This window comes from Elephantulus edwardii, unplaced genomic scaffold, assembly GCF_000299155.1.
Source record: "Elephantulus edwardii isolate Elephantulus edwardi_28Jun2011 unplaced genomic scaffold, EleEdw1.0 scaffold00002, whole genome shotgun sequence".
Classification (NCBI taxonomy): domain Eukaryota; kingdom Metazoa; phylum Chordata; class Mammalia; order Macroscelidea; family Macroscelididae; genus Elephantulus; species Elephantulus edwardii.
Window position 1 is genome coordinate 8,105,049 of NW_006399752.1, and position 27,038 is coordinate 8,132,086.

The window sequence follows — 27,038 nt, forward strand, 5'->3', positions numbered from 1 at the left end:
GACATATGCACACCCATATTTATTGCTGCATTGTTAACAATAGCAAAGAGATAGAAGCCACCCAAATACCCATCAACAAACGAATGGATAGAGAAGCTGTGGTATAGTCACACATTGAAATACTGTGCAGCACTGAAAAACAAGGAAACCAAAATATTATACAACATTATTGTCCCTGAAGAACATTATGCTGAGTGAAATATCTCAGTTGTAAAAGGATAAATACTGCTTAATGCCACTGTTGTAAAACAGGACTGACATGGGGATTGGAGAGAAACTATGAAAAGGGAATAAATAATGAACACTGCTGTCAAGGACTTTCATTCATAGGGTCGCTATGAGTCGCCTACGACTTGACGGCACTTAACAACAACAATGAACACTGCACTGAAATAGATGAGGGAAAGAACTGTTTAAAAGAAATATATGCACACCAATGTTCATAGCAGCATTATTTACCATTGCAAGAACATGGAAACAGCCCAGATGTGCAACCAGAAATGAATGGATTGAGACATTATGGTACAGTCACACAATGGAATATTATGCAGCACGCAGGAGCAATGATTTTGTAAATTATTACCTAACTTGGGAGGGACTGGAGAACATTAAGCTGAGGGAACTAACTCAGTCCCACAAGGACAAATATTGTATAAAACCATTATTGTAGAATGAGTATAAGGATCCAAAGTGGGGTGAGGGAGGGTGGAAGCAGAGGGATGAGAATGTGGAGGGGGAGGGGAGTATTAACCATAGGTTTGTACAAACTGATGGGGGGGTGGGGAATTTGGAAGAATCTGTTCTGTATTATAATGTATTCCAATTTTGTGAGTATAATAATTTAAAAAAACCAAAAGAAATATTAGGTATTATTTACATGACAACAGTCCAGAATAAGAGGTGCTTAGCAAAGTGGACTGGTGGGCAAGCAGGAGGTAGAAAATTGTGCAACAATGAAAGAATCTTTTTAAAGAGAAATGCAAACTGGGGAGGGGATGGAGGGAGAAAAATGTGCAACAATGAATCGATGAAAATCCAAGTTTTCTGTAAACTACCATTAAAATACCAATGGGGGGAAAAGAATTCTTCCTCTAAAAAAGATTAATTGCATAGGGAAAATACACTGTCAAGGACCTTTCCAGAGTGCTAACAAGCAATGATACCATTCTACAGACAAAGTAAGGTCTGCTTGATTAAAGCCATAGTCTTCTCAATTACTTGCTATGCACCTGACAGTTGGACAGTGACTAAGGATGACAGAAGAATCAATGCCTTTGGAGCGAGCCTGGCGGGCGGGCGCCGAGCTCTGGCCTGGCCTCCACGTGCTCCCCGGGCTCCGTACTCCTAATGCTTCACGGGTGTTGAGTCCTTCCCGGCCGGCCGGGACAATGGTGAAATATTTCCTGGGCCAGAGCGTGCTCAAGAGTTCCTGGGACCAAGTGTTCACCGCCTTCTGGCAGCGGTACCCGAATCCCTACAGCAAACATGTCTTGACGGAAGACATAGTACACCGGGAGGTTACCCCTGACCAGAAACTCCTGTCCCGGAGACTCCTGACCAAGACCAACAGGATGCCGCGCTGGGCTGAGTGATTGTTTCCTGCCAATGTTGCTCACTCGGTGTACATCCTGGAGGACTCTATTGTGGACCCACAGAATCAGACCATGACCACCTTCACCTGGAACATCAACCATGCCCGGCTGATGGTGGTGGAGGAACGCTGTGTTTACTATGTGAACTCTGATAACAGTGGTTGGACTGAAATCCGCCGAGAAGCCTGGGTCTCCTCTATCTTGTTTGGTGTCTCCAGAGCTGTCCAGGAATTTGGTCTGGCTCGATTTAAAAACAATGTGACCAAGACTATGAAGGGTTTTGAATACATCTTGGCCAAGCTACAAGGTGAAGCCCCTTCTAAGACACTTGTTGAAACTGCCAAGGAAGCCAAGGAAAAGGCAAAAGAGACAGCACTGGCAGCTACAGAGAAGGCCAAGGACCTAGCCAGCAAGGCAGCCACCAAGAAACAGCAGCAGCAGCAACAATTTGTGTAGCCATCATCAGCCCTGCACAGCCCTTTTACCACCACCATCGCACAGCAGACAATCCAGCTCCAACCCCCTAGCCCCAGTGTGCTCTCTTGTTAAAAATCAACATCCAGCCCTATTTCTTGCCTAAGAGATAGGCTAGGTCAAGGGGTGAGGGTCTTGTTTGGCATCTACAGAACAGCAAGCATGTCATCCATGGTCTGTGCTGATTCTGCATATTCCTCCCATTTGGCAGCTGAGGCACAGAGAGGCACAGACTTGCCCGGGTCACTGTACAAGTGAAGTGGGAAATGCTAGACTGTAAGCTCCGTGAGGGCAGGGATCTGTTTGCTCTCTGATGTTTCCCAAGTATTTGGAATAATACCTAGTACGTAATCGGCACTCAATAAATAACTTGACTTCGGTTAGTCCCCCCCGCCCAAAAAAAAAAAAGAATCAATGCCTTTGAGTTATGGTGCCTGGAGAAGAGTATTGAATATACTGCCAAGAGAACAAACAGGTCTGTCCTAAAGATGATAAAACCAGGTTGCTCTTTGGAGGGAAGGATTTTGAATCTCCATCTCACATACTTTTGGCATGTTGTCAAGTGGGACTAATCCTTGGAGAAGGACATCATACTTGGAAGGATACAAGGTCCATGTAAGAGAGAAATATTCTGGATGAGATGGTTTGGCACAAGAACTCTGATGGCCTAGTGGTGAGAGGCTGCACTGCAATCCTAAAGGATAGGGCAAGGTTCAAAGCTGTTGTACATAGAGTTGTATGAGTTGTAGTTCATTTGATGGCACATGACAACAAACCACAACAATTAGTCTGTATGTTCCAGTATTCCTCAATTCTTAACTGAGAATAAGAATATTTATCTCAAAAAATAATATTTATCTTTTCTTTATATTGTACCTGGAGAACTTTGGTGGCCTACTGAGTAAAGAGTTGCGCTGCCAATTTGAAGTCAGGTAGTTTGAATCCACCACCTACCTGCTCCATGAAAGAAAGATAGGTAACCTCTCACGTGTTTTACAGCCTCTGAAAACCCACTGGGACTCAGCTGTAAATCAGTTCTGACTCTGCAGAAATGACTTTGATATAGCACATATTTAAGCTATATAAGATAGTTTTAATTACATTATAGGTTTTAAAATACAAAATATTTTTTTGAATTAAACTTGCCAGCCAGCAAGTGATGAAAATATATGACATTTCTCTCAGAAGCTACCATTCTAACCTTGTGAGCTATTGTCCTCCATAGACAAGCCATGCTCCTTCTAGTCCCTAAATGCTCATCTTCCTTGCTTTTAATAATCCAAATGCATTTGTATTTCAAGACCTAACTTCAATTCCCATTTTCTTGAAGTCTTCCATTGACAATATAACTTGCCAGTTTATATATCTTTCCAAGGTTTACAATATTTGTTTTATATCATACAATTCAGCTCTTACTTTATTCTAATATTAATTTATTAACTCCCATTTAAAAAGTTGTGGTTATATGCTGCAGAAATTCTCCTTGTAGCTCTTTCAACAATTCCAAGAGACTTGATAATATGACCTGTGTAGTCTAAGGAGTTTGTATTTGATTGTTATTAGGTGCCATTAAGTTAATTATGAGTTTTACTGACCCTATGAACAACAGGTATGTTGCTTTATCTGTGCCACTCACTCACCATCCCTTATATACTTGAACCCATTGTTACAGCCACTCTCTCAAGCCATCATCTTAAAGGTCTTCTTCTCTTTTTCTGATGCCCACCTTTACTCATATGATAACCTTTTTCCAAGGACTCTTACTTTGTTTCACAACTGATTAGAAGAAACAAAAATTATTTATTTGACATTAGATCTCTGTAAAGGCAAAAAATTCTTACCGCTGGACCAATAGGCAGAATCATGATGGATGGACAGGAGACTGAAACTGTCGACAGCTTCAACCTGTTTGGATACACAATTAACACCCTTGCTACCAGCAGTCAGTAAATAAGAAGATGCATTGCTCTGGGAAAATCTACAGTTAGGGACCTTTCCAAATTATTGAGGAATAATGATGTCAGTTTGAGGTCTAAAGTGCATCTGATTCAGGACATAGTCTTTCTGATAACTTACTGTGTGTTTGCAAGCTAGACAATGAATAAGGATGACAGAAAAAGAATTGACACCTTTGAGCTGTGGTATTGGAGAAGAACATCCCATGGACAGCTAAGAGAACAAGCATGTCTTAGAGAGGGTGTAGCTGGAGTGCTCTTTGGAGGCAAGAATGATGAGGCTTTGCCTCTCATACTTTGAGCATGTTGCTAGAGGGGCTATTCCTTAGAGAGGGACATGATGCTGGGAAGGGTGGAGGGTCGGCAAAGGAAAGGAAGACCCTCAACCAGGTGGATTGACCTGGTGACTGCCACAACGCGCTCTTGTGTGTCAGGAGGTGTGAGGATGGCATACTACAGGGTTCAGAACTTCTGTTCATAGGGTTGCTATGAATTGTACTTGACTCAACAACACCTAGCAGCAACAAGGCAAAGAGGTCAGATTCTGTTTTCTATTTAAAGTGTTATTTGTCCAACCCCTGCTTCTGATGTATTACCCTGTAAAGGCCTGTGGTTCTCAAAAATAAAGCATTCATCTAAATCATTTGGAGTGGAATGACTACCAATAAACAAATGGAAATATATCATTAACCAGTTTGTAATGATAGCCAGAAGGATTTATCAGCTAAGATGATATACAATTAAGCAGGTAAAAGAACCATGGTATCTGGAAATTAAATGACATGTATAGAATTGCAAGGCTGGTGTTAAAATTATACAGTGGGGTAAAAATATATGACTGCCAATCCTATGTTGGGCAGTTCTAACCCAACAGCCTCTCCAAGCAAGAATGTGTATAGCTTCAAAATCTCTATGGGTAGTTCTGCCCTGCCAGATAGGATCATTGTTAGTTGGAATTGACTAAAGGCAGTGTTTATTGTTTTTAGTCTAACATGTATGTGTCATTTTTATGTCCCATAAAACTTAAACTCATTGCCACCACTTAGAACTAACTCAGTAGTTGACCAAAGTCAGTGGGTTTTCAGAGGCTGTAAATCACATTGGAGGAGATTACTGATACCTTTCTTCTAAGGAGCTGAGTTTCTTGCTGGAGCTGAATTGCTGGAGAGATGTGACCTTTGTGCTGGCAACACAGCTCTCTACAGATTACTACCAAAGCGCTCTATTTTTAAAACAGTAGGTCTCAAACTTTAGCTTATTTTAAGAATCACCTGAGGTTTTGTTAAACAACAGGTTACTTCTGTCCCTCTTCTCATACTTCCTTCTATCTGCCTACTCTTTTCCAAATCCCTCTGCCCCTTCTTTATTGTTCTATAGAGAAAATTAGTAAAATGAATTTCCCTTGAAAACATTTACAGATTTGTTAATAGTCTTCACCTCTTAGAATTGAAACATCCCAGAGATAAGTTACTATGTTTTCTTTTTCAGTAAATGTAATCCTTACTATTTATTCTAATTAAAACACTATATAAAAACTTAAAAGTCCTGTCTAGATTTTTTTTTCTTGTTTGGACATATTGATAAAATTGAAAGGGGAAAGAAAAGCAATCAAGTTTATATATCTCACAATTAATCACTGCCTGTAATATTCCACAAGTATCAGAAGAAACAGATATGGACCAGTTTCAACAGTTTATCATACAAACAGTTAAATTGTTCTTGTTTATGATGCATTTGAAGAAACTGTTTTTGTTTTGATATATGTGTAAAAATGTTTTATGATACATTAACCTACACAAACCTCATGAAAATATAAATTTTATATAGTGTTTTACTTCCTATTGATTCTAAATTTTAGAAGTCAGAATACTTCCATGAGTCATCAATAGCATTGAGTATAATACTTTGAAGTTTTAGAAGAGCTATAGAAAGTATGAGTGATTCAATATTTTAGCTAGGAATTAAAAAAAAGTATTATAATTTGATGCTTCAAATGTCTGTTTCTTATTATCACAAGTACTATATAGTTGATGACTGTGTAAAACTTAGTTGGGAAGAACAATGCAAATTGAATTAATTTAAGAATTCTTTTAAGAATAATTTAAGAATGGGAAGAATGAACTCAAACATAAACAGCTTGCAATTTTCTACTTTCACCTGGACAAAATAGTGTTTTTCTTCAAATTCAAATGACTTCAGAGACTTTAAATAAGTATTTAATAGCACTGAATTCTTGATTGTTTGGTTGTTGTTGGGCAACATGGAGTAGATTTTGATCCATAACAAACCCATATGTCAGGGTAGAACTACTTCACAGGATTTTTTAGTCTGTAATCTTTACCTAAACTAATTGTCAAGTAGAGGCAATGAGCGGCTTCAGTTATCAGCTGAGCACTTAACCATTTGCTCTACTGGGGTGGTCCCCCCCCTATACTTAAACTGTTACTAAAAGTTAACAGCTGTATTCTTTAGAGTGGTTGAGATGACCAAACTGCTACTTGTTCTAATCTACCCATATTATCTTTACACATATCTTTCTAAAATATAAATCTAAAAATGTTACTTCATTAAAACTTTTCCATGCCCTCTCCCTCATTCCCCATCAACTCTTTGACACATCTAGACCCCTGCTGTTGTTTGGTACCACTGAATTGCTTCCGACCCGTAGTGACTCTATGTACAACAGAATCAAACGTTGTCTGGCATTCAGCCATTCTCACAGTTGCTTCTGTGCTTGAGGCCATTCTTGCAGCTGTTGTGTCAGTCTATCTCTTTGAGGATCTTCTTCTTTTTCACTGATCCTCTACTTTCCCAAGCATAATGTACTTATCTGGGAAATCACATTGTTCTGCTGATTATATGTTGAATGCACACGAGACAAAGATTTAGCATCCTCACTTCTAAGAAGCATATTTGCTATAATTCTTCTAAAACAGACTTATTTGTTCTTCTGGAAGCCCGTGAAATATCCAATGTTCTTAACCAATACCATACTTCAGAGGCATCAACTCTTCTTCAGTCTTTCTTAGTCATTGTTCAACTTTCACATGAAAATGAAGCAATTGAAAATACCTGGTTTGGATCAGACACACCTTTGTCTAGAAAGTGACAATGTTGCTCTTTAGCACCTCAAAGTGATCCTCAGCAACAAATTTGCCCAATGCAATATATTTTGATTTCTTGACTACTTCGTCCATGAATACTTATTGTAGATCCACATAAAAGGAAATTTTTTACAACTCCAGTATTTTCTCTGTTTATCATTATGTTGCTCATTTATGGTGTTCAGTGATGAGGAATTTTTTTTTCCCTTTGTGCAATTCAAGGCATTTAGAATGACATAAAAGACTCGTGGTACTTTTGTGTGCTTTTTAAATTGTGGTGAAAACATACACACCGAAATATTCATCAGCATCACAGTTTCAATATTTATAGTTCAGTAAAATTGATTGCATTTTTTAGGTTGTGCCATCGTTATTGCTATCTTTTTTAAAAAGATTATGCAATAACGTAATATAAATTTCATCCAAACAAAAACTTCACTTCTACCCTCCCTTATATCCCTTCCAACCATTAATAATCTTTGGTTTCTGTGTATTATTTAATATAAATTGAGTCATGCAATATTTCATGTGGGTTTGTGGTTTTTTTTTTTTGTAACTTTTTGTAACTTACTCCATTCAGCTTATTTTCAAAGTATAGCTGTTTTTTGATATGCATCAGAACGTCATTTCTCTTTAGGCTCTGTAATATTCTGTTGTATGTATATGTCATTTCCCTTCCCCCAAACCATTCATCGTTGATGTCTATTTAAGTTGTGTCCACCTTTTGCCTATTGTGTTTCAATGAGCACTGGAGTACAAGTTTCTATTTGTATTCCTGCCTTTATTTCTTCTAGGTATATATCCAAAATTGAGATTGCTGGGTCATATGGTTCAACTTTTTTTATGAACGATCAGACATTTTTTTACAGTGACTGCACCACTTTACATTTCAATGGATGGATTAAGACTATAGTTTCTTTAAAACCTTGCCAACACTTGTTGTTCTCTGGTTTTCAGTAGTGCTGTTTTTCATTTTTCCAAATCATTGCCATCGTAATGAGAGTGAGGTAATACCTCCTTGTGGCTTTGGGAGTATAGTGGTTAAATGCTTGTCTACTAACCAAAAGTTTGCAGTTAAAACCTACCAGCTACTCTGTGGGAGAAAGATGTAGCAATTAGTTTCTGTAACTATTACAGGTATGAGAATCTTATGGTATATTTCAACTCTGTCCTGTAGAGTTATAATCAACTCAATAGCAATGTGCTTTGGGGTTTCATTTTCCTTGTTTCATCTTTTCTTAAAATGATTCAAATATTGTTGTTTGTTGTTGTTAAGTGCCGTCGAGTCACAGGCGACTCATAGTGACCCTATGAAGGAGAGTCCTAGACGCTTGGGTGCCTTTCATCCTCTCTCCAAGTTCATAGGGTTTCCGGAGGCAAGCTATTATGGAAGTGGACGCCACTCCTCCTTCCACACTTGTTCAATCAGGGAGCTCCACCCCACTCTCAGTCCGCATTGGGTAGCCAACCATCAACGCATTTGACAGATCCATGTCACAGTATTCAGCCTCACAGCAACCACAAGTGACCCCGGGACGGCAACTTATACACCAGGTCTATACGACCTAGAGGAATGTCTGAACAAAAACAATGAAAGACTGGCCTGAGGGCCGCGGATTAAAAGTCACCCACCTTGGTCTTGGTCACATCGTTTTCTCTTCACTGGGCCAGCTGATCTCTCTCTCTCTCTCTTGATGTTATTGTTATTAAGTGCTGTCGAGTCACAGGCGACTCATAGCGACCCTATGAAGGAGAGTCCTCGACGCTTAGGTGCCTTTCATCCTCTCTCCAGGTTCATAGGGTTTCCGGAGGCAAGCTATTATGGAAGTGGATTCAAATATTAGTTAAGATTAAAAAAAAAAAAACCCCTAACAAAACATTACACAACAGCCCTAAACCCTGCTCTATCCTGCCCCAACCACATTGCCTCTGACACACCCATCCCGATTACCCCAGTCACCGAATCAATCCATCTCATAGAGGGTCTTCCCCTCCTGCGCCGTCCCTCCACCCTCCCAAGCATGATGTCCCTCTCCAAGGACCCGTCCCTCCTGGCAACATGTCCAAACTATGTCAGACGAAGCCCCAGAATCCTTGCCTCCAAGGAGTAGCTTGGTTTAATCCTCTCCAAGATGAATCTGTTTGTTTTCCTGGCAGTCCATGGTACATTCAGTATTCTTCTCCAGCACCACAGCTCAGAGGCATCAATTCTCCTTCTGTCCTCCCTAGTCATTGTCCAACTCTCTGACGAGTAACAGGCGATTGCAAAGACCATGGCCTGTATCAGGCACACCTTAGTCTCCAGAGAGACACCTTTGCTCTTGAGTACTTTAGAGAGGTCCCTAACAGCAGACTTTCCCATCGTGATATGCTTTTTTGATTTCCTGACTGCTGGTGCCAAGAGTGTTGACTGTGGAGCCGAGCAAACTGAAGCTGTGAACAATCTCAATCTCTTCGCCATCCATCCTGATGCTAACAATTGGTCCAGTGGTGAGAATCTTTGTTTTCTTGACATTGAGCCTCAGTCCATACTGAAGGCTGCAGTCCTTGACCCTCTGCAGTAAGTGCATGAGGTTTTTCCATTCAGCCATGTGTACATATTTTGTCTTATGATAGTGATTACAATCCCTGCATTGTGTCATCGCTCCACTATCTTTCTTTGGACTTTGTTTCCATTCATTCTTTCATCCTCTCCTTTCTCACCATCTGGGATTTATTCTTACAAAAATGTTGCCCTTGTGATCTTGTGCAGTTGGCTGTTCCCAAGATTGAGTTCCACGCTGGTGTCATTGTTCACCTGATATTTTGGCTACAAGTTGTGCCAAGGCCAAGGGTTCAATTCCAGACTCAGAGGGTGACTAAAGAGCACAGGCTCAGGGGCTCCATAAATCCCTGTCAGAGCAGTAAATGTGGCTTATAATTTTGAGTTTGTTCAGCATTTATCTTCCACATGCTCCAAGATCCTCTACTGAGGTCCCTTTAGAGGTGTTAGCCAGTCACCATCTAGTTGTTTTTCTCTCAAGGTTAAGGTCTGTTAATGCAATGAACTGTTTCCATGTGTCTTCCATTTTCTTCACTTCTTACTCCATATAGTAAGAAACAAATGGTTCACCACAGATGGTCACATGCAAGTTTTTAAGTTCTCACTGCTACTTAAAAAAGTAGGGTGTAGTACATTGCCCACGTGGACTGTGTAGTGCTGGTTGACATTGATATCCCCTGAAACTAAAGTCTTCAGGAGAGTGTGGCATTTTCTTAAGGGATAAAGAGGTTGTGCATATATTTATGTACTTGATTGCATTGTAAATATCCTCTTTGGTGAACTGTCTGGTTAAGTCCACTATCCACTTTTGATTGGTTTGCTTTTTGGTATTATTGTGGAAGTGTGTATATGTATGATTAAGCACTCAGCTGCCAACTGAGAAGACTGGCAGTTCACATCCACCAGCCACTCCACAGAAGGAAAACTTAGCTATTTTTCCTATTGTTCTTGTTATGTGCCATGGAGTTGCCTGTGACTCATTAGCAAACATATGTATAGCAGCTCTGTATATGTATATGAAGCCTGCCCTGTCCTGAGCCAGTCTCACTGATTCCAACACACATACCCCCATTTCCTTAGTCACTGTATCAATCCATCTCATCCAGGGTCTTCCTCTCCTGTGCTGTCCCTCCACCCTTCCAAGCATGATGTCCTTTCCTGAGGACTGGTAGCTCCTGATCATGTGCCCAAAGTATGTGACACACAGCTTCAAAATTGTAGACTCCAAAGAGGAACTCGGTTTCATCCTCTCCAAGTCAAACCTGTTTGTCATCTTGATGGTCCATGGTGTGTTCAATACTTTACTCTAGCACCACAACTTGAAAGCATTGATTCTTCTGTCATTCTTAGATATTGTCAATGTTTTCTGATGCATAGCAAGTGATTGTGATGACTATAGTCTGGATTAAGCACACCTTAGTCTCTAGATTTATATCACTTCTCAGTACTCTGAAGAGGTCCTCAACAGCAGATTTTCTTTTGATTTCCTCACTGCTGGTGCCAAAAGTGTTGATTATGGAGCTGAGAAAGCTGAAATAGTTAACAACCTCGATCTCTTCTTCATCTATCATGGTGCTGTCAATTGACCCAGAGGTGAGAATTGTTGTCTTCTTGACGTTGAGCTTCAATCCATATTGAAGACCACAGTCCTTGACTTTCTGCAGCATGTGCTTCAGGTCCTCCTCAGTTTCAGCAAGGAGGGTTGTGTCATCTGCATATCTCAGGTTGTTGATGAGTCTTCCTCCAGTCCTGATGCCAGATTCCTCCTTATACAGCCCAGCCTCCTGAATGATCTGTTTCATATATAGATGGAAAAGGTAATAAAGATTAATCTACTGCTAAAGAGAAACTCTGTAGGACAGAATAACACTTGCCTGTACTTTCCAAAGCTGTAATTCTTTATGGACACAAACTGCCACATCTGTCTCCCACAGAACACCACTGTGCCAACAGGGCTCCCTCTAGTAAAGATTACTAATCTTTAGGGAACATATTTGTAAATCTTTAGAGAAGGAGACTGTCTTCCCATAGAGGGGCTAGTGGACTTGAACTGCCAACATTTTGGTTAGCATATTATATTACACACTAGCTCTAGCGGCCTAGTGGTAAGAAGCTGTGCTAAACCCCAAAGGCATACAGTTCAAATCCACCAATTTCTCTATGGGAGAAGAATGAGCAATCTCCTCCTGTGCTATTAACTGCCTCTAAAACCCACCAGAAGGTCAGCTATGGGTCAACTTGATGTTATACAACAGTAATCACAGTGGGTAAGGAGTTACCCTACCAATCCAAATGCTTGAATCCAAGAGCAGCTCACCAAGAAGAGATGGACAATCCCCTCCCATACAATGTGCAGATTCTGAAAACCTGCTGAGAGCTCAGCTATGAGTCGGTTTTGACTCAGCGTCAATGAGTATGATGCCTGATGCCACAATGGCTACACTACTCTTGCTTATTTACTCTTACTGACCCCAAATTTGGTTGTTTGTGCATAGATTGTTCATTCTTGTGTCCTTACTTCTAAACACAACAATGAGAACATGGGAAGTGTTCAGTATTTGTTGAATGAATAATTTAAGTTTTTAAGCCCTTAGGAAAAAAGCTCTCTGCTCGATAATATGAAAACTCCTTACCACTTTTAAAGTCTTGTTCTATTTAAGCTTTGTGATTTATAAAAGAAGACAGTGAAGAGAAGGAGAGCTTAATTATAGCTCAACTTAGAGACATATGACTAAAGAGCTATTAAAGAGCAAGTATCAGAATCCTGGAAATGCCAGACATTAATGGAATGCTGTGGCTTGAGGTTATTTAAATCTTTGAGACAAATGACTCTTTGCTGACCATGGCAAAGTAAGTATGGGCCTTGAGAGTAGTTTTTTAATAGCAGAAGGCTAGATGATTGTAATCATTAATTTCTTAGAAAATATCTTAAATGTATCGATTATGTCATAGGCTAGAACTTGGGAGCAAAAACTCTGGTGGAGAAAACTTTATATTTGGGAAATATGTCAGTGCCACTTGGCCAGGCTAACACTGGGCTACTATATATACAAAATCATCATTCTATGCCAGATTTGCTAAAGTACAGCCAGTTAGTCAGTTAGGAGGACTGACTTGTCTAAATGTGCTCTGATCTTTCCCAATTTTAGACTTGAAAGTTCTAATGCTGCAACTAGTCCCTGAGTTCCTGATAAACCAGTCTGGTGGGTCACCCTAACTCTAAGTTCCTACAGATATCAGATACAGAGCAAACACTCATTAAGTTAAGACTCATTAAGTTAAGACAGGTAATGGCAGAACTCCCAGTATAAAGGAAGGATATAAAAACTTTCATGTTTTTTATGTTTTTTTGAAGCATTGTGGAAGTACTCTTTCATAGAAACCTTAACAACTAGCTGATTAATAAAAAGAGATACATATATCCCATAAATCAAAATCTTGTTAGAGATGTAAAGACATAGAGATAAAAAGAAATTTCTTAAAAGTGGGCCAGAAAGCAACATCAATGAATGCAGAAAAAAATTGAAGGGGTCAAAGATTTCTTGGATTCACAATCACTATCTATAGAAGCAGTTGTCAAGAAATCAGTCAGCATATGGCATTGTGCAAACTTGCTGCAAAAGGATCTCTTAGGTGTTACTTTTAGGACTAAGATGTGATTAACATCAGCCCTACTACCTCTGGTTTTGTATTTGTACAACAGTTAGATGGCGAATAAGGAAGGCCAAAGAAGAATTTATGCCATTGACGTTACAGTGTTGGAGAAGAGTATTAAATGCATAAACAAGTTTCCAGGAGAAGGAGCAAATCTGTGTTGGAAAAGTGCAGCAAGAATGCTTCCTGGAAGTGAGGGTGGCAAGACTCTGTCTCATTGATTTTTGACATGTTATCAGGAAGAGACAGTCATGGGGAAGGGCATCATGCATGATGAAGCAGATGAGCAACAAAAGGAAGCTTTTTGACCCAGTGGTTGCACCAATGAATTTCAAGAGGAATAATGATGAGGATGGCACAGGACTAGGGTGTGGTTTGTTCTGTTGTACACAAGGTCTCTGAGATGCATGTGAGTTTATGGCATCTAACACATGAGGAATCTTACAAATCTTTGGTGGTTGAGCATTTTTATGCCAAACCAAAGGTCTGCAACCTAAGCCCAGCAGCTGTTCTGTGGGCAGGAAAGTGAGGTCTGGGGGTGGGGGTGGAGGATGTATGGAAAATGTGATAGTAGGTCTCTGTAAAGATTGTTGTTAATTATTTTTATTGTTAGATGCCTAGCAATTTAGTTTCAAAAGTCAATCAATGAAAACTTTATTTAGCTTTGCATGGGATCCTTATAAATTGAGTCTGAAGGAAGATATGATTTGTTAATGTACACTTGTGGGGCAGTTACGTAACATTTAATAAAAACTAATTAGGAATTATAATAATGTGGCATTAAGTTAGCATTTGAAAGACCCATTCTTCTCTTGCAGAGCACCTGGTATTCAAATTCAGTGCCTTCGGGATTGCAGCACAACTTCTCAACACTAGGCGACCAGAATCCACTTTTCAAGAACTAGTTATTCTTTATAATGTGTTGGCTTAATTTTTTCCCCCATTAATACTAGAAGTTTTGTTAAATAATAGACTTGGGTATGATTTTTCATTGATCAGTAGAATTAAATTCAGGATATGTGGATTAATTTGAAACAGTATATTGACTTTAATTCTCTTGACTAAACAAACATCAAGGTCTCCTGAACTAGTAGCCTATACATGTCTGAAGATGCCGTAACCTTAGGATACTTACTGGTCTTGTATTCCGAACATTTTCTAGGCCAGGCCAGTTTTGGCATTTGGCTAATCCATGGTATGGTTCAAATGGAGGCTCGCACAATGCGTTTCACAACATTTAGAGGTTACAAATCAAGTTAACAAACTTTCTATATATGCCATCCTGTACCTTGACAACTGTATCTTCATAATAACAAACTCTAAACCCATACTTTTTATAAGATTACTAGTAGCAAAGTGCTCTGGTGGTCTAGTGGCAAGAAGCTGTATTGCAATCCCAAAGACATGCTGTTCAAGGCCATTAGCTGCTCTGTGGGAGCCACTTGAGGGCATCTACTAACAACAATACCTGATTTTTGTCACCTCTTTCTGTCTTGTCTCTTTAAGAATACCATAACTCGTGCTTTATCAAGTTTATATCAGTAATTGAGCGATTTTTGTATTGTTGTTGTTGGTAGATGCCATTGAGTCAAGTGTGACTCATAGTGGTCCTATTAATAAAAGATCTGAATTCTGTTCTATCCTGTGCCTTCCTCACACTTCCCAACACACAAGAGCCTGTTGTGGCAGTCACTATGTCAGTCCACTTGGTTGAGGCTTTTCCTTCTCCTTCTCCAACCCTCCACTCTTCCCAACTTCGTGTCTCTTTCCAAGGAATAGCTTCTCCTAGCAACATGCCCGAAGTATATGAGGTGAAGTCTCATCGTTCTTGCCTCCAAAGGGCACTCCAGCTGCACCCTCTCCAAAGCATATCTTTTTGTTGTCTTGGCCATCCACAGGATGTTCAGTGCTCTTCTCTAACACCACAGCTCAAAGGTATCAATTCTACTGTCATCCTTATTCATTGTCCAGCTCTCAGATATGTAGCAAGTGATCAGAGAGACTATGTCCTGAATCAGATGCACCTTAGTCCTCAAACTGACATCATTAATCCTCAGTAATTTGAAGAGGTCCCTAACTGCAAATTTCCCCAGTGCAGAGCTTCTCTTTATTTCCTGACTGCTAGTAGCAAGGGCGTTAATTGCGGATCCAAAGAAGATGAAGCTGTTGACAGTGATTTTGTATACTTTCTTATTAATGTAATAAAACGGTGAAAGTAAAAATCTGTGTGAACCTGTCAGAGAAGGAAAACTCAAATAGATTTCATTAATAAATAGTGATAGAAAAGTTATAAGGCTGTACTCTGTCAAAGTAGAAATCATGTAGGAGTTGAATTCCAACTCTCACAGGTATTAGTGCACATGTTTATATATATATGTCAGAATCAGAACTGAGATTTTAATTTAATATCATACCTGATTGAGAAGTTGTGGAGGAGAATACATATTACTTTTCCCCAGATATGCTCTTTAACGGGGATTCTGGTGGTGTAGTGGTTAGGCAATATGTTGCACTGCCAACACAAAGCCATGTGATTGGAATCAGATGCTCCACAGGCATGTGATTAGAATCTATCAGCTGCTCCACAGAAGAAATACAAGCAATTCCAACTCAGTGGTATACACCAACAGTAAAACAACATTGCTCTTTAAAGATTTCAAAAAGAACTCAAACATTTCCAGTAATTATATATTATTAGTATATATACTCATACGTGTGTGAATAATTATTTTCAAGAGTAAAAACTGGTCAAAGAAGAATCTCTAAATTGATGCAACTTTAAAAAAAATCCATACTCCATGTTTGAAAACTATTGGCTAAAACCTATGACTTTTGAATAAATTTCAACTCATAAGGACTCTATAGGATTTCTGGTCTTTATGGAAACAGAGAGCTGTGGTGGTCTGGTAGGTAGGAAGTGGTGCTCTCAACTCAAAGGTAGTCAGTCTAAATTAACCAAGTGCTCCAGAGGAGAAAGATGGGAGGCAGAATGTCATCGATTTTCCCTGCTGACTTTTTGGTTAATTACAGCACTGCAAGGGCTGACTATGAAGCTAACATTCAATGCTGAGTATAGGTCTAGTTGTACGTGATCTTTGTGACTAGTAAAGAATCCAAGTTATATTACCAAACATGTAGGCTGATAAAGACCTCCCACTCATTGTGAGGCAAGCTCTCATTGCCTGTGCATAAGGTCTACATTGCTTCTCTTTGATCCACTTGACTCACACAAGGTTAACTCATTTTGACAACTGGCCCTGGAATTTAGTCTCTCACCTGATTGCAGTCTACTCTCCTGAAGTCTATTGTCCTCCTTTGTCTGCAGAGTGGGGGTGTGGGGTGGGTTTTCCAAATACTTCAACTTAAGCAGTTTCTGCCCAGCTAGTTCTGAAGGTAGTTCCTTCTCTAGAACTTCAGTGTGTCAGGTGGTTGCAGTCCCCTCTCTATTATCTTCCTTTGTCTACAGATTGTTGGGGGACAAGGTGTTCCAACTTAAGCAGTGTCTGTTCAGGGGCCTTTGAAGGCAGCTCTCTTCCTGGTACCTGAGTGTGACAGCTGTGAAAGTGAGTCTGTTGATTGCAGCCCTCTCTTCCAAACTCTGTTGTCCTCTTTGGTCCCTGGGATGCCAACAGAGGGGTCAGGATCCCCAAGTAGCAATCAATGTATATGAATTTTGTGCGCAAACTAATGTAAAATTAAAAAAAAAAGTTGTTGTGGTGGTGGTTAAGTGTCATCAAGTCACCTGTGACTCATAGCGACCCTGTTGTACAATAGTTCTGAACCCTGCCCTATCTTGAGCCTGTCTCACTGTCTTCGACATACTCACCCCCATTATCTCAATTACTGTCAATCCATCTCATCTCTTGTGCTGTCGCTCTAACCTTACAAGTATGATATTCTTTCCAAGGACTGATCCCCCGCACCCCCATAAACATGCCCAAAGTATGTGAGACAGAGCTTCAAAATCTTTGCCTCCAAGGAGCAGCTTGGCTTCACCCTCTCCAGGACAGACATGTTTATTCTTTTGACAGTCCATGATATGTCCAACCCTCTTCTCTAGCATCACACTTCAAAGGCATCAAATGAACAAGGATGACAGAAGAAAAATAAAGTGGAAAGTGCGTGTGGCAGGGTGGGGGTGGGGGAAGGGCCCAGAAATCAATGGGAAACCAATTGACATGTTTCAACTAACAGAAACAGATCTGGACATGCCCACAATTTTATGTCAGGAAATTTGGTGGACAGTTTGTTGGCTGACTGTGGAAGAGACTAGTATTTGCTCCCATTCCCAAGAACAGTGATCCAGTAGCATGTGGAAATGAGCAAACAATATCATCATATGCAAGCAAAATATTGCTGAGGATCTTCTGCAAATGGCTAAAACAGTACAATGACAGAGAACTTCAAGCTGGATTTAGAAGTTGTGGCAAGAGGAATATTATTGCTGATGTCAGAGGGAACTTGTCTGGAAGCTGAGAATTCTAGAAGAATGTCTATATATATTTTATTGTCTATGTTTTATGTTGTCCATGCAAAGGCATTTGTTGCTATGGATTATAAGATATTATGGCTAACAATGAGAAGAATAGGAATCCCAGAACACTTAATTGTGCTTATGGGAAACCTATACCTAGACAAAGAAGCTATTGTCAAGATGAAGCAAGGGAAGACTGCAGGTTTAAAATCAGGAAAGGTGTGCATCAGGGTTGTATCTTTTCTCCATACATATTCAATCTGTATGCTGAGTAAATCATTAGAGAACCTGGACTCTGTGAAGAAGGAAGGAAGACTCATCAACAACGTGTCATGTATGGAACAGCTTTGCTTGCTGAAAGTAAAGAGGGATTGAAACTCTTGCTACAGAAGATCAAACACCGCAGCCTTCAATAAGGATTGTAACTGAACAAGATAAAAAATCCTCACCACTGGACTAGTAGGCAACATCATGATAGGTGGGAAAAAGATTGAAATTGTCAATGATTTTGTCTTACTTGGATACACAATCAACATCCTTGATACCAGCAGTTGGAATATCAGGAAATATGTTGCATTGAGCAAATCTGCTGTCAAGGACCTCTCCAAATTATTGAGGAGCAATGATGTCAGTTTAAAAACTAAGGTACACCTGCTTTAGCCATGTTATTTTCATTCACTTGTTTTACATCTTAAAGTTGGATAATGAATAACAATGATGGAAGAGGAATTTATGCCTTTGAGCTGTAGTGTTTGGGAAGACTACTGAATATTCCATGGACTACTAAACAAATAAGCAGTGATGTGTTGAAGAGGGTATAGACAGAATACTCCTTGGAGGCAAGAATTTCAAGGCTTCACCTCACATACTTTGGGGAAGGAAGAGGCTATTCCTTAGAGAGGGACTTCATTATTGGAAAGGTGTAAGATCAGTGAAAGAAAGGATGATCCTCGATGAGATAGTTTGTCATAGTAATTGCAATAATGGGTCAGGTGCATCAGAGATGATGAGGATGACCCAGGATAGGACAGGGATTCAGATTTGTTGTTCATAGGGTTGCTATGAGCCGTACTTGATAGCCCTTAACAGCAATCACAACACATGTGGCTTAGTAAGAGAAAGATCTGAGATCTGCTCCTGTAAATTTTCCAACTCTCAAAACACAATTTCTGAGTCCATTCCAACTCGTAGTGAGTGTCTTTTGGCTTTCTAAGGAATGATTGTTAATTTTTCTCCCAGTTGGCAGCTGATAGATATGAACTGCTCACATTTTGTTTAGCAGACTGGTTCATTATGCATTATGCCACCGAGCTTCTTCCTTTAACAATTGTAGCATAGAAACCCAATAAGTCTGTTCTTCTTGGTCATATAGAGTAGTTTTTACTTGAAATAAATGTAATAGCATTTTAACCAAAATAAAGCACTGTATCATAAATATGACAAATGATATATGATATATATATATGGCATATCATATATGACACATGACATATCATATGACATATACCATGCATAGATCATATATATGATAGATATATGATATGTTGTATAACATATAAATTTAATAGCAGTTTAACAAAAATATAGCACTGTATTATATATGTTATAATACATATTATATATGGATCACATATATATGATATACATGGAGACAGACCCACTGATCTATCTATCTATCTATCTATCTATCTATCTATCTATCTATCTATCTATCATCTAGCTACCTGCCTACCTGCCTATCTACCTATATCTCCACATGCATATGCTCATTGCTGTTAGGCTAGTTCCAACCCAGTAACCCTCCATCACATTCTGAGGTTGTAAATTGTAACAGGAGGAGGCTGCCTATTTCTCTTTCTCAGAGCAGCTGGTGAATTCCTATCACTAGCACTGCAGTCTTTTGGTTAGCAGCTCAACACTCTTCCTAGAGCTCCCTTGTTCACATTTTTAGGGAAAACTTATTGATATTATTTTTCTATTTGATTTTATGCAATTCCTTTACTTAGTTGCCAAAACATGGAAACTCAAATCAACGGTGATAGCTCCATTTAAAGGCTCCGTTGTATCCTATGGTGTGTGTACATTGTAATATATTCAAACATATGCTACTGATGAGCATTACCCAGTTTCAAGGCTTTAATTTACCTTCATTTATCTCTCTCTCTCCCTCTGAATGATGCTGTGAAAAATGCCCACCTTTAACCATAAGTCCTTAAATACTGGTGCTTTTATTCTTTTCTGTAAGTATATTCAGATTTTTTTTTCTTACTAGCATATAAAAAGAAAGTCTTGCTGATTGAAAAGTCCTACAGTTAAGCTAACAGTGAGCTATTGTAAACATTTTCATAATTATGATGCTCTTAGCAACCAGCAATATAAGCATGATGTTTCTATGGCAATAGTAAATGTTTAAACTTGACAGAGGAGTATCTAATATTTGATGCTCAGGGGAAGTTTGATCAGCAGATACAGTTTTGCTTTGTATTTTCCTAATGCATAAATGCAAATATAGGACTTTGCAGGCTTTATTACATGTGATTTTTAGGCATTTGTAGTTAAAGATATATTTCATGTTGCCTTTTGTCCTGTTTTTTTTTTTCTTCCCCATGCTTATATGTCACTGGCTTTAAGTTTACAGTTATCAGTAATAATTTCCTCTAAGTCTTCTTCACTTTCAGCAAGCGAGGTTATGTCATCTCCAGGTTGTTAAGGAATCTTCCTCCAATTTTAATGTTATGATCTTCTTTGTACAGATTGAATAAGTCTAATGAAAGGATGCAACATGCCATACTTCCTTCCTGATTTTAACCAGGTAGTACCTTTTGTTCTATTCGAATAACTTTCTCATAATCTGTTGTTAAGTGCCATCGAGTCATAGGCGACTCACAGTGACCCTATGAACGAGAGACCTGGACACTTGTATAGCTTTCAGAGTTTCTCCAGGTTCATAGGGTTTCCGGAGGCAAGCTATTTTGGAAGTGGATGCCACTCCTGCTTCCAAGTTTGTTTTAATCGAGGAGCTCGACCAAACACTGTCCACCATGGGTAACCATTATCGCATTTGACACATCAGTGTCACAGTGTTCAGCTTCACAGCAAACACGAGTTACCTCTGTACAACAAGTGAACAGACCAGGGCTGTATGACCTAGAAGAATGTTTCACTAAAAAAAAAATTAAAAACAGGCCTGAATGCAACGGATTTAAATTACTCACATTTGGCTTGGTAGCATCACTTTCTGTCCACTAGGCCAACTGGTCTCGCTCTATGCTGTTGTTGTTGTTAAGTGCCGTTGAGTTATAGGTGACTCATAGCAACTCTCTTAACTTACGTATAGGTTTTCCATGTGTGCAACCAAATGTTCTAGAATTTCCATTATTCACAATGCTGTTCATAATGCTATTGAGAGATCCAGTTAGTCAAATGATTTTTTCATAGTCGATAAAACACTGTAAACATCTTTATGCTATTCTCTACTTTCAGTCAATATTCATCTGACATTAGCAGTGGCACTGCTTGTTTTGTATTCTGAATCCAGGTTGAATTTCTGAAAGTCTACTGTTAATGTAGTTCTGCAACCATTTTTTAACCATGTTCAGCAAAATATGCGTTGCTGTTGTTGTTATGTGCTGTCGAGTTGCTTGCAACTCGTAGCAACCCTATGTACAACAGCCCTGAACCATGCACTATCCTATGCCAACATTATTGTCTCTGACACACCTAACCTCATTACCCCAGTCACTGTATCAATCCCTCTCATCGATGGTCTTCCTCTCTTTCGCTGTTCCTCCACCCTTCCAAGCAAGTTGTCCATCTTCAAGGACTGGTCCCTCCTTACAACATGCCCAAAGTATGTCAGATGAAGCCTCAGAATCCTTGCCTCCAAGAAGTAGCCTGGTTTCACCCTCCTAGGGATGAACCTGTTTGTTCTCCTGGTAGTCCATGGTATATTCAATACTCTTCTCCAGCACCACAGCTCAAAGGCCTCAATTATCTTTCTATCATCCATAGTAATTGTCCAGCTCTCTGATGTATAGCAAGTAATTGTGAAGACCATGGCCTGTTTGAGGTGTACTTTAGTCTCCAGACTGACATCATTGCTCTTCACTACTCTGGAGAGGTCTCTGACGGCAGATTTTCCCAGTGCAATTCATCTTTTGATTTCCTGGCTCCTGGTACCAAAAATGTTGATTGTGGAGCCAACCTAAAACTATTAACAATCTCAGACTCTTCACCATCTATCATGATGCTGCCAATCGGCCCAGTGGTGGGAATCTTTGTTTCCTTGTTGAACTTCAATCCCTATTTAAGGCTTCAGTCCTTGACTTTCTGCAGTAAGCACTTCAGGTCTTCCTCAGTTTCAGCAAGCAGGGTTCTTTCATATGAATAATGCAGATTGTTGATGAGTTTTTATCTTATTGTGATGCCATTCTCCTCCTCATCCAGCCCAGCCTCCCAGATGATCTGTTCTGAATATTGGATTGAGAAGATTAAAAAGGTATGGGGATAGGACACATCTCTGGCATACATCCTTCCTGAACCATGCAGTGTTTCTTTGCTCTGTTCTGATGACCACCTCCTGGTTCAAGTATAGGTTTTGCATAAGCACAATCAAGTGTTCTGGGATTCCCATTCTTCTCAGAGTTAGCCACAGTTTGTCTCGATTCACCTAGTCAATGAAACACAGACATTCCTCTGGTACTCTCTGCTTTCAGCCAAGATCCATCTAACATTAACTATAGTATTAAATTGTCTAATAAGTCATGTATTCTGATGGATCAATTTTCTTTGTAATGGAACAATGAAAAATAGGAAGACCTTTAACAAGATTGATGGCCACAATACCATTAAATAGCCTCAAACATAACCATAATTTTGAGGATGATGCAGGACCAGCCAACATTTGGTTCTGTCATGTGTGGGCTCAGTCTGAGTCCAAACCAACACAACAGCACGTAACAATAACATAACATCACCTCTCATTCTAGTCAGCTGTGTGAAGAGGACAGAAATGGGGCTAGTATTTATTGTGATATTGAATCTGAGATCCAGATAAATTTAATAATGTCTCCTAAACTCACAACTAGCTTGCTATATAAATAGTGTTTTAATTTAGAACATTTTCACTTAAAAGCCTTCATATTTTCACATTTTTGTTCAGAGTTAACCCTATTAAGCCTCTAGTTGTGTGTTGTGTTGTGTACTGTCAAGTCAGAACCGACCATAGCTGACCCTTCAGTTGATTTTCAGAGGCAGTTAATTGCATGGGAGGAGAGTGCCCATCCTTCTCCCATGGAGCAGCTGGTGGCATCGAGCAGCGTGCCTTTGGGATGGCAGCTTAGCTTCTTACCACTAGGAAAGCTAATTAAACCTAGTACCCAGGGACCTGTTGTGGCCTACTGTAGGGACCAGCACTACCCACTCAAAGGAAAGTGGTTGAAATTAACTAGCTGCTCTGAAGGATAAAGGTGGGCAATCTTACCCCTTGTAATTCACATTCTCTAGAAACCTGCTGGAGGCACAGCTGAGTCTCTCCGACTCCGTGGCAATGAGTTTACGGTTTTACTATTTTTGTGTCTATCTACAATTCAGGTTCAGTCCTAGTTTTTTAAATTGTCTTCAGAATCCTGGCTTGAATACGCACCTACTCGGCTTTGTTACATCCATCATATCCTGCCTGAGGGTTTCTGTTTAAGATGAAGGCCTTTCAAAAAAAGGCAACCCATTACTCTCAAGTGAGAACCAACTGATAGCGGATCCTTCATTGGATTTTACAGATTATAAATTGCAATAATCCAAGCTTAGAACACTTAATTGTGCTCATGCAAAACCTGTACTTATACCAAGTGCCTGTTGTTCAAGCAGAGGAAGGGAACACTATATGGTTTAAAATTAGGAAAGGTGTGCAGCAGGGTTGTATCCTTTCTTCGTACCCATTTAATCTGTATTCTGAATAAATTATTTGAGAAGCTGAACACTATGAAGAACAGTGTGGCATTAGGATTGGAGAAAGACTCATCAATAACCTTTGTCATGTAGATGACACAATATTGCTTGCTGAAAGTGAGGAGGATTTGAAGCACTTGTTGCAGAAGGTTAAAGGTTAAATTCATCCTTCAATATGAATTGTATCTCAGCGTCAAGAAAGCAAAAGTCCTCAGCACTGGACCAATAGACAAAATCATGATAAATGGAGAAAAGATTGAGACTGTCAATGACTTCCTTTTACTTGGATTCACAATCAAAACACTTGGTACCAGCAATCAGAAGATCAAGAGATGTATTGCACTGGAAAAGGCTGTAGTCAGGGACCTCTCCAAATTATTGAGGAGCAATGATGTCAGTTTGAGGACTAAGTGCACCTGATTCAGGCCATGCTCTTTTCAGTCACTTGCTGTTCATCTAGGAGCTGGACAATGATTAAAGATGACAGAAGAAGAATTTATGCCTTTGAACTGTGGTTTTGGAGACTACTGGCTATCCCATGGACTGCCAAAAGAATGAACCGTTATGTCCTGAAGAAGGTACAGCAAGAATGCTCCTTGGAGGCAAGGATGGTGAAGCATGTTGGTAGGAGAGACTATTCCTTGGAGAGGGACATCATACTTGGGAAAGTGGGTGAAGATGAAGGAGAGGATGACTGTCAACTGGTAGATTGTCACTGTGACCAAAGTAATGGGCTGAGGGTGTCAGAGATTGTGAGAATGGCACAGCCTCTAACAGTGTTCACATCTGTTGCCATAGGGTCACTATGAGTCATACATGATTTGATGGTACCTAACAACAACACCAAGAAGCTGTGATATTTTCTTTTTTTCCTCATGAAAGTTTACAGAGACTTTGGATTTCCTTTCATACATTGTTGCACACTTTACTCCCCCTAGATCCCTCCCGTAGTTTGCTTTTCTCTTTGAAGAAAAAGAATTCTTTCATTGTTGTACATTACCCACCCCAGTCCACTTTACTAGCAGCTCTTATTCTGGACTCTTATCATGAAAATAATGCCTAATCAGATATTTGTTTTAAACAGTTCTCTCTGTTATCTGTTCAATACAGTATATATTATTTATCCCTTCTTCTCTTACGTTCCGCCCAACCCCGATGTCAGTTCCGATGTTTGTCCTTTTGTGACACAGCATAATGTCCTCCATTAGGGTAATCCATTTTTAATAATATTGCATGAGTTCTTTGTTATTCAATGCAGTGTAGTATTCCATTATGTGAATATACCAAAGCTTCTCTATCCATTTGTTTGTTGATGGGCATTTAGTTTTGTTTCCAAAACTAAATGTTGATGGGCATTTAGTCTTGCTATTGTGAACAAAGCCACAAAAAACATGGCTGTGCATATATCTGTGTGAGTGGTAGTTATGGTTTCTTTAGGGTACATTCCCAGTAGAGGAATTCCTGGGTCAAATGGTATTTCTATTTGCAACTTTTTGAGAAAGCTCCATACGGCCTTCCATAGTGACTGCACCATTTTACACTCCGACCAACAGTGAATAAGCGTTCCAGTTTCTCCACAACCTTGTCAGCATTTGTTGTTTGTTGCTCTGTTGAATTTTGCTATTCTGACTGGGGTGAGATGATATCTCATAGTTGTTTTAATTTGCATCTTTCTTAGAGCTAGGGATTTTAAATATTTCTTCATGTGCTTATTGGCCATCTGAATGTCTTCTGTGGTGAAAAGTCTGTTCATATCCTGTACCCAGTTTTCAATTGGGTTGTTAACTTTCATCTTGTGATGCTTGAGTATTTTATAAATTATATCTATCTATCTATCTATCTATCTATCTATCTATCTATCTAGCATCTATATATACAAATTCTAGATATAATTGCTTCCCATGCACCTGAATATTGGATAGCGAAGAAAGAAGATGAAAGAATAATTGTTTTTTGAATTACGGCGTTGGTGAAGAGTATGGACTGCCAATAAAGCAAACAAATCTGTTGTGAAATAAGTGGCAACAAAAGCGCTTCTTAGAGGCAAGGACGGTGAAACTTCATCTTACTTACTTTGGGTGTATTTTAAGGAAGAAATAATCTTAGGAGAAATATATCATGCTGGCAAAGGTGTTAGAAAAAGAGAGGAAGACTCTCAACAAGATGGATACACACAGTGATTACCACAATGGGCTTGAGTAAAACAACAATCCTAACAATGATGCAGGATACGACAAGCTTGACATCTGTTGTCTATAGAGTTGCAGAGGACTTGATGGCACCAATACAACAACAGATAGCACGGGTGGAAATTGTCCATCTTTCTCTCCTGTTTTCTGATACTATTTATTTATTTATTTGAGCAATTTTTCTCAGGTATTTACCAAATTCATTTATTATTACTTTTATTTCTAATTTTTGCGATTTGAATGGTCCTAATGGTAAATCCTTCTGAATGGTGTTTTATAAAAGGCGAGAGCAGACATAAAGGGTTAAAGTCACCCACAAGGCAAAGACACCATGTGAAGTCTCAGTCAAAAACCAAGGAGTAGAAATTCCCAGGGTTACAGAAGCTGAAAAAAACAGACCTTTCCCTGTAGTTGACACCCAGTAAGCAAAGTTCTGACAAAGATCTGCATTCATACATCTAATGTCCAGGACTGTGAGACAATACGTTTCTGTTCTCTAAAGCCACCCACTTCACTTTATGGTATTTTGTTATTATAGCCCCAGGAAATGAAGGCAAAGTTGAGTACTGAAAATGGGTGTGTTAGCTTTCTCAATAATTATGAAAAAGAGAAAAATAAATTTTTGAGGCTATTACATAGATGTAGAAGGGAAACATGAATGTAAGACAAAAAAAAGGCATAAAAGCAGTAAATTAGTGAAAATGTAAATATTTGCAAATAAAATAGTAAAAAATAAAATATGAAAGAGCACACAGGAAATATTTGGGAGAGAAAAAAACCTATGGAAATGAAAGAAAAATGAAAGGCATGTAAAACTAATATAAAGACAATAAATGATGATAAAAGGAGAAAACATAAAGTAGGAAAGACAGCAGTACATAGGAATGGAAATACCCTATTTTGGGGAAGAAGTCTGTAATTGGCTCACCTTAACAAGTTTTTGTTGTTGTTAGGTGCCATTGAGTTGAGTATGACGCAGAGTGACCCAATGAACAGCAGATTGGAACCTTGTCCTATTCTGTGCCATCCTCATACTTCCTGAAACACTAGAGCCCGCTGCAGCAGTCACTGTGTCAATCCACCTGGTTCAGGCAGGGTCTTCTCCTTC

The 27,038-nt window shown here is 39.3% G+C and overlaps 1 pseudogene; it reads left to right on the forward strand.

The window, feature by feature from the left end:
• The first annotated feature begins 1,388 nt into the window (after positions 1-1,388).
• On the forward strand, positions 1,389-2,048 carry LOC102843305 (annotated as a pseudogene).
• The last annotated feature ends 24,990 nt before the right edge of the window (positions 2,049-27,038 follow it).